Genomic DNA, 9,386 nt, shown 5'->3' with positions numbered 1-9,386 from the left:
TATCGGCCACAAAAACCAGTTGGGTCTGTCTGTGATTACTTCAGCCCCGGTAGCTCCTTCTTTAAAGGTTCTGACCTGGTACCCATGGGAAATAGCTTTTGACCCCAGGGGGCTGCTGGCTCTGTGAGTTAAAGCTATCCCTGAATCATTTCCTTTTCTGCCTCAGACCTATAATATGAAGCCGAAAGGCCCAGCCCATCACAAGCGGTGGCTCAGCATTCTCCCTTTGGCATGTAACCCACTTGTGACAGTTACTGTTGAAATACTCTTCTTTGGGCCAATTCTAAAAAAAATAAACCAGAAAACCAAACCAACGCAGAATCAAGATAAGACTCTCCGCCTCACTGAGAGATCCAGGAGGTATGTGGGTGGGCTTCCAGAATTCCATCCTACCTGACCTGGCCTGCCATGTGCTCTTGGGAAAGGTCTCCACCTGCCATACGTATCTTCATCTACCCTGAGCATGAGCTAGGGATGACAGTGTGGCGGATTCACCAACATTCTCGTCTAGACAGTTTCTGTCTGTTGCTCTTATATTTACCCACAATCCCATCACTGTCAATAGCTAATGTTGCTCAGTTGCTATATATATAAGGATCTGTTAAGGCTTTTACATGTACAATTTTATTAGGTTCTTATAACACCCCTGTGAGGTAGGTACCACTGATACTGTATTTTACAGATGGGGGAAACTAAGGAGCAATCGGTAGACTAGTTTGCTCAAGGGCGTACAGCTCATAAATGACAGAACCACCGCTAAGCCAGGTCTGTCTGACCAAAACTCATGCTCTGAACCATGACCCTAAACTGGATGTCAAGTCAGGGTTGGTGATAGAGAAAAGAAATTCCAGTTTTATAATTAACACTAGTTATGTGACATGTCAGAATCAAACTCACATTTCTGATTTATTCCGAGGTCCCTCTCTGTGGCCCTCTTCCTCCCGTGCCCAGGACGCTGGCTCACAGGACTCCAATGGAGGAGATCTCAGGGTGAAGGAGGCGTTTACAGATGCAGGCATTAACAGAAGAGAAGGAGGAGAGTGGAGGCTGGGAAGGAGTTTCTTGGCGAAATAAGGAGAGAGTGTGTCCTCGGAACTGTCTGGAAAGGGTCAACGCCGCTGCACATAGGGCCTGTCAGCCGAGGGATGTTACGCTTCCGACAGGACCAGCGTTCTGACTGTGAGTTCCAGGAGGCCCAGCACCAGCTCCAGGCACCAAAGGGGCGGGGATGGCAGAAGAGACCAGGTGGATGCCTTGGACAGGGCTGGTCAGTCCTACACTAGCCTGGCATTTTCCGTCTCAAAGAGGTGAGCTCTTTTGACTCCCCAGCCTGGTTTCCACCCTTAATCATCCAAAAGAAGCCTCTCCACCCTAGCCGGCTTGGCTCGGTGGATGGAGCGTCGGCCTGCGGACTGAAGGGTCCCAGGTTCTATTCCGGTGAAGGGCACATGCCCGGGTTGCAGGCTCAATCCCCAGTAGGGGACGTGCAGAAGGCAGCCAATCCATGATTCTCTCTCATCATTGATGTTTCTAGCTCTCTCTTCCTCTCCCCTCCTCTCTGAAATCAATAAAAATATATTAAACAACAACAACAACAAAAACACACACACACACACACACACACACACACACAGCCTCTCCTACTGGCCCTCCCTCCAACACACAGCAAAAGAATGCAGCAGTGACCAGCCCAGCTTTGCTGTCTGCAGGAGTCAAGGGCAGGAGGCCTGCTGCAGCCAGCTCTCAGGTTACCAAGGCCTCTTTCCCATTGTATCCCCATTCTGCAGGACATTTTTAGTGGCTTATGTGTTTTGGCATAAATAATTAAAACTAGACTAGCCTTGTCAAAAATAGCCATGTGCCGCTGCGACGTAATACAATATAGCTTTGGAAGGTCCTGGTGTTTATGTTTCTTGTCTGTACGTGAACTTTGGGGAGGTATAAGTCCACATTCAGGGGGCATGTGCCAATGTCTGTTGACATAAACTGAAAGCACATTGCTGTCAGCTTCACTCCCTTCAACCATGCCATGCAATTACCTGGACCCAGGGGCAAGCTGGCACCGCCTGTGTCCTAGGGCTGCTGTGGGGTATAAGCCTGTGTATCTAGGTTAATGTTTGCTTGTGTTGCTATCTCCCCTGATGGGTGGGTGGAATTTGCCTAATGATTGTGTTTCTCTGAAACGTTAATCAGTGTCTAAACGTGGCGGAGCGGCGCAGTTGGACTCTGAGTGCTTGTTCCCAAGGGCACGTCTCTGGGGTCAGAGCCACAGGACAGGTGCAGCGCGCAGTGCACGTGAGCTGAGGAGCCCGGGCTCTGTTGCTGGTGGGCGGTGGTGCGCCTAATGCACAGCTCTAGAGTCCAAACACAGGGACACACCTCTGGGACTTCATGTGACCAGGCCAGCCAGCACGCCTACCGATGGCCTTGCTTTCTTCAGGCTCCTCCATCACCTTGACCAGGGACCTCTGTGCTGACTTCACTGGCTTTTCATCTTGAAGTTGTCAGCCAGAAGGGCACTTCATCCCTGTAAAAAAAAAAAAATACACACACACACACACACACACATTTTAGAGAGTAAGGGAAAGGAATAGAGAGATAGAAACATCGATGAGAGAGTAACATCATCAATCAGCTGCCTCCTGCGCGTCCCCTACTGGGGATCAAACCGGGCTTGTGCGCTAACAGGGAATAGAACCCGTGACCTCTTGGTTCCTGAGTTGACGCTCAACCCCTGAGCCACACCAGCTGGGCCATGTAAACATATATTGACTGAGCAGATAATTATGTACCAGACCTGGGGGGATACTGAGAGAAAGAAGGTGGGCCTTCAAGCAGCTAATAGTTGAGAGAAGGGAGACAAAAAGGCACTTAAAATCTGGTGTGCAGCATGCTACTCCAAGGAGTAGCCCCTGAACCCAGCCTTGGGGACCAGGGAGGCCTCTCGGAGGAGAAAAATAAAGTCTGAGCAGAACCCAGAGGGCAGGTGGGGGTTTGCCCGGTTGTTGAGTCCTCAAAGATGTCCCATCTCCATCACCAGAACCTGTGGATGTTACCTTATGCGGCAAAGGGGACTGTGCAAACGTGATCAAATTAAGGATCTGGACCTGGGAGGTTCTCCTGGCTCATCTGGGTGGCCCTAAAGGTAAGCACAAGTGTCCTCATAAGAGAGACAGAGGGAGACTTGACTTCAGCAGAGGAGAAAGCAAGTTGACCACAGGCAGAGCTTGGAGTGATGTGCTGTGAAGATGGAGGAGGGGCAAAGCCATGGAATGCCAGCTGCCCCTAGACGCTGAGAAAGGCCAGCGGATGGTCTCTCCTCAGAGCCCCCGCAAGGACCTGCCCAGCCAAGACCTGGACTTCAGCCCAGTTAAACTGATTTCAGACTTTTGACTTCCAGGAGTCTTAAGAGTTTAAACTTGTTTTATTTGAAGCCGCCGGGTTTGTGGCAATTGGTTTCAGCAGCAATAGGAAGCTAAAAGAGCGGGTGCGGGGTTTAAGGACAAGTCGTGGCCCAGGCAGAGGAAACAGCATGGCAAAGACTGGACATCGCTCATCTATGACCGTGTCTGGAGCATTGGGTTGAAGTCAGGGAGTGGAGAGAGCGGTGTGGTGAGAGTCCAGGCTGAGGAGGTACTTCAGGTCAAGATGCTGATCCTGTAAGTCGACTACTGAATTGGGATTTCCTTTGAGGGCCCTGGGAGTTATTGAAAGCATTCTGAGCAGGAAAGGAAGATTAAGTGGTGACTGAGGAAGATCCCTTTGGCTAGTGATTAGAGTCCCGGTTGAGGAGAAGGGAGTGGAGTGAGACCTGAGGCTGGGAGGCAGTAGGGGTGACTGTGGGCAACATTCAGCCTGGGTTTGGGGCCCCAGCGGCTCCCATTGGACTTCCAAGCTCTCCTCTGAAGTTTCAAGGACCTGGGTCAACCTCGTTTCATTCAGTTAAACACTGAATCATTCCTGACTTATATAGGAGCATTCACGTTTGTTCTGTATGATGATTGCCTACAAACGACACTGTATTTGAGATATAAAATGGGGCTGTGCATGTGGACTTTCAACTATATCTTGTGCATCCATAAAGAGAAACCTACATAACATGTGATAGCAGCTGGACCTAGAACTGAGGGGCTGGGACTTGGGGCATACGAAGTGTGTTTCTATATCTCTGGTGATTATATTCAGATAGGAATCTGCTGCTACTGATGCTTTCTGGTCTCTGCACCCTTGACTCAGATGCCAATGACTGAGCCAAAGCCCTGGGTTTCTTGTACTTTTCTAGATGCCCCGAGATAGAACGTGCCACAAGAGTTACAAACCCAAATGCTGCAGGAGCCAGTCAAAACATAATAGAACCCGGCCAGTGTGACTCAATAGTTGAGTGTTGACTTATGAACCAGGAGGTCATGTTTTGATTCCCTGTCAAGGCATGGGTTCCGGACTCGATCCCCAGTGGGGGCGGACAGGAGGCAGCCAATCAATGATTCTCTCTCATCACTGATGTTTCTCTCTCTCCCTCTCCCTTCCTCTCTAAAATCAATAAAAATATTTTTTAAAAAAACATAATAGAGATTGGTGGTATCTGTCCTGCTTACAAGTATTTGAATTCAAATGTTTAAAAAAATACACCTCCTGCGGACTTCAGGCCAACTTTGTACTCCTGATGGAACTAAACCCTTTTCGAAATCAGCCTTCTCTCACAGCCTCATCAGGCGATAACATTTTAAAAAGGGAAACCAACCACTGTGGCTTTTTAAAACGTTGATTTGTGGGATGGGGGAGCCGGAGAGAGAAAATATGAGTGGAGCAAGTGCCAGAATCTTCCTGAAGCACAGGGCTGAGCGATCGACAACACCAGCCACGTCCAGCTGCACCAGCTAAGGTTTAAAGTTTAAAGGGAACTGTTAATAATAAACTAAACCAGGTAGAAGAAGTCGTTGGTTCAGAATGTGAACTCAAGGCTGGGTTATGTGACCAAGGAGAAAAGCATCTGTGAGAACGGGCTTTCTCATTTAGACACTGCAAATGCTGTAGCCCTTCAAACACGAAGGACAGAAAAGCTTCAGAACAGGATGTCTTATTAGCAAGAGGCATGGGGGTCCTCCCAGCCCAAGGAACGAAACTTGTGGTCAACTTTGTAGGCCAGTTCATCTTATTGAAAGAGTAAGGGAAATGGGTGGTGAGGGGAAGATGACAACTGATTAAATTAGAAAGAACAAGCAGCCTGGAGCCACAACCTTTGCCTTCTGTTTATAGTTTGGCATCTTCAGGCCGCATATCTTTGGTGGTGCTAACTTTGCCCCAAGCCCTGTGCACCAAAAGGTTTACTGAGATGAGAAGTGAAATAATGCCAATAAATCCAGCAAAGCTGGCTTACCTATCGTGTGAACAGGCATTCCTCCAAGCTCTTTACATGTTAATTTATTTAAACGCCGCAGCAAATCCAGGAGCTACTCTGGATTTATTCCTGTTTTTAAAGGTGAAGAAAATGAGGCACAGTCAAGGCAAGTATTTTGCACAAAGTCACACCACGTCAGATAAGAACCCAAGAAGTTTAGCTACAGAGTCCAGGCTCTTAACTACTGCTGCATTTTGTAGGCTTGCTAGAAAAAAAATCCAAAAACTTGCCCAGCGATGGTCTCTAAAAGGAGTAAAAGTATTTGAGACAGAGTTCTACTTTTCAGAAATGGTATAATAGTTCATATTGGTCTAACGCTCACACAGATGTCACACAGATGACAATGATAAACTCTGGACAAAGAATAAAAAGCAACTATGTGAAGCCATTAAATCATGACCATAATCAAGCAGAAACTGGAGGGGAGTTGACACATGGAAGAAGAAAATGGCCCTATCTGAGCTTCCCTTTCAAACTTTTTTTTATTTTTATTGGTTTTTACCTAATGGTAGACACCCCCAGTCAAGTGTGCAGAATACCTATAACTTGGAAACAAACTGGAAATCTTATTGGCTTGAGGAATCAGTGCACTGAATTTGGGGCTGCCACAGCAGCTACACAGCAAGGGAGAAACCCTGGAAGGCAGAGACACCAAAAGAGGGAGTCCCAAGTGCTGCACGTAGACTCTGCCCAAATCTGTAGCTGACTTCTGAGCTGTACTTGTCTGGGTCAAAATCCAAGCAGTTAACCTAAGGCTAAAAGGACCAGAGAATGCAGCTGCGGCCCACTGGAAGGGAGATAGAGTTTGAAGTTTGAGTTCAACCAAGTTGGCTGCCTGCTAAAACAACAACAACAACAACAATAAAAAAAAACCCAACACTTTACCAAAGGACGTAATAGAATCTAGAGTCTGTCCAATGTATTACTCACAATGGTCAAATTCAAAATCATTAGATATTTCAAGTACAGAAAATGCAACCCATATTGAAGAGAAAAGGCAATCAGTGGAGACACATGGAGATGACCCAGATACTGGAATAAGCAGGCTAGGTCTTTAAAGCATCTATTATAATTATGATAAAGGGTGAAAAGAAAATAAGTTCACAAAGAATGCAAAGATAGAAAACCATAATAGATAAATGGAAACTATTAAAAAATAAACTTGAAATTCTGAAACTGAAAAATATAATGTTAAATAAAGATGTATTTGATAGGTGCAACATAAGATTGGAGATGACAGAAGAATGCATCGGTGAACTTAATGATATATCGACAAGAATTATCCAATCTGATGAACAGAGAGAAATGAGGTTAAAAAAAATGACCAGGTGGCCCTAGCTGGTTTGGCTCAATGGATAGAGCGTCGGCTCTTGGACTGAAGGGTCCTGGGTTTGATTCCAGTCAAGGGCACCTACTTTGGTTGCAGGCCCAATCCCTGGCCCTTGTCAGGGCGCATGCGGGAGGCAACCAATTGATGTGTCTCTCTCAACATCGATATTTCTCTCTCTGTGTCTCTCCCCCTCCCTTCCACTCTCTCTAAAAATCAATGGGAAGATATCCTCCGGTGAGACAGTATATAGGGTCTTGAAACAGAAGAATTAACCCCACTGCAGACTGCAGATGGAGGGAGGCACCAAGGAGAAGGAGGACCATGCCTCGGGGTGTCCAGATCCTGGGGTCTCAGCAAGCAGGAGGCAGTCCAGACACTGGTTCCCTGGAAGGCCAGCCAGGGGAGGGCCCACAGCAGGAGGTTCTCACGGGGGCTTTTGGGCAGAGATACAGGCAGGGGACTTTCATGGTGGAGAGGGTTGAACCTCGAAATGGGGGGCTTACCAAAGTCATAGACCAAAGAATATCAGGGAGATCTTAAGCCCTAAGACAGTGAGGGGAGGGTGTCAGGACGAGTGGAGATAAGTCGGTGGATTAACAGCACAGGGCAGACCCTGGCTGAGATGTGCTCAGTCAGAACAATTAGGAAGAGGAAATGGAACCAGAAGGTAACAAAAAATTAGGGAGTCTCTCACCATCAGACAGATGCCTGCCTCCAGTTGGACAATTTCCCATGGACCACTGCACAGTTTTTGGAGGTGCCACATTTGATCCCCCCTTTTTTTCTAGGCCCCTCCCCCATCTCCAAGCTCAAAGTTCACATTACTCCAATAAATCTCTCTCTATAAAAGCCTAAGCGACCAAATGACCGAATGACCGGTCGACCAGTTGCTATGATGCGCACTGACCACCAGGGGACAGACGCTCAATGAAGGAGCTGCCCCCTGGTGGTCAGTGCACTCCCACAGCCAACCTTCCACGGTCCCTCCCTCTGGTCGTCCCCCCCGCTCCACCAATCAGCCAGATCACCACCCATGCATGAATTCGTGCACCAGGCTTCTAGTATCCAATAAATAACCAATAAATACCCAATGCTCCTCTAAGTCAATTTAGTGTCTATGGTTCCTTCACAGATGGGCGGAGCCAGCCTCAGCTGGAGTGGGGGGGTAAAGGCTACAGGACCCTGGTATCAAGAACTATATTCCCAAGTCTGGTCTTGGTTTCCATTAGCAATATCACTAAGGCAACTGTGTCTGAATGGAACTTATCCAAAGATTAATATCACAAGACTGATACTGAGCTGGAAGCTCTGAGATGTATTTGTGCTCAGGGAAGATGTCTGCTAATGTTCGGTTCTCATTTCCTCTGGGGCTGGTCTGTGTCGGTGAGGCCTGGGGATAATGAGTAACAGCATGGACAATCAATTTTAAAACAAACAAAATAGCAACGCAGAGAACACTGCTGCAGACCAGCGCCGAGACCTGGTGCGTGTCCCCGTGACAGCCAGGATTAGTCCTCGGCGAGCAGATTCTATTATCTGCTCCTCAGAAGCAGTAGGTGGCTATCTCTTGATTGCATTCATTCCTGGGTTATAAAATTTTCAATCTGTCACATGGCAGAGGTGACAAATGCGATGAGAGCAGGAAGGTAAGGGAGGGTGAACTTGCGCCTGTGGTAGGAGCTGTGGGCTTTCCACCAAAACCCATCTCCCCCTCTTGCTGGGTGGGAGCCAGGCAGTATTTCCAAGCCCCTCTGGCAAGTAGGAGCAGCCATAAGACTGACTCCCAGCCAGTGACATGGGGGGAGCTTATGAGGTAGCAGCCCGCTCCCTCTATGTTGTTGCTCCCCTTTCACCGGCTCAAGGCCTGTGGGGATGATGGAGCCAAAGCTGGAAGGAGCCTGGGTCACTGAATCACCATGAAGCATAGAGACACCTGGGACTTCCACCCTGGAATGTTATATAATCTAGAAATACCCTTCCATTGTATCTGAGTCAACGCATTTTGGGGTCTAGTTGTTAGCGGAGGTTCAGCCTACACTCATGAAAGCAGGGCTAATTCAGCATGCCCTTCGCGGGAATTCTGGAATCGGAGGGAGGGCCACAGAAACTTTGCTTTTTTTCATGAGAGCTCACTCCTGGAGCTTCTGGAGAAAGGTGTAGAGGACACTGGAGCTGCTGGCTACCACCTGGGACACCAGATGTTGGCCCCCTGAACAAAGTAGGGCGGGGTGAGCTGTCCCCCTCATTGAGCCGGGATCTTCTTGGGCCACACCTGGGACAGCAGAAGGAGAGACTTTGAGTGTGACAGTCATTCAAAATGTTCTCTGGAAATTAGGACCTTTCAGTGGAAGGAACCAGAGGTTAATCAAACAAACCAGCGAAACAAATCAAACACGACAGCTTCCTCTGAGAGCTTGGCAAGAATGAAAACCCAGATGTGGCATATACATGCGACGGAATACTACGCAGCCATGAACAGGATGAACTGCTACCACTGGCGACACTCTGAATATGAGTGAATCGTGAGAGTGCTATGGTAAGTGAAACAAGTCAGACGGAAAAGGACAGAAACAGTATGCTTTCCCTCATGTGCGGTATAAAAGACGAAAAAGGAACAAACATAACAAAACAAAAACAAACTTGTAGATACAGATGGGC

This window comes from Myotis daubentonii, chromosome 17, assembly GCF_963259705.1.
Source record: "Myotis daubentonii chromosome 17, mMyoDau2.1, whole genome shotgun sequence".
Lineage (NCBI taxonomy): Eukaryota > Metazoa > Chordata > Mammalia > Chiroptera > Vespertilionidae > Myotis > Myotis daubentonii.
Note: the sequence above shows the minus strand (reverse complement) of the source record.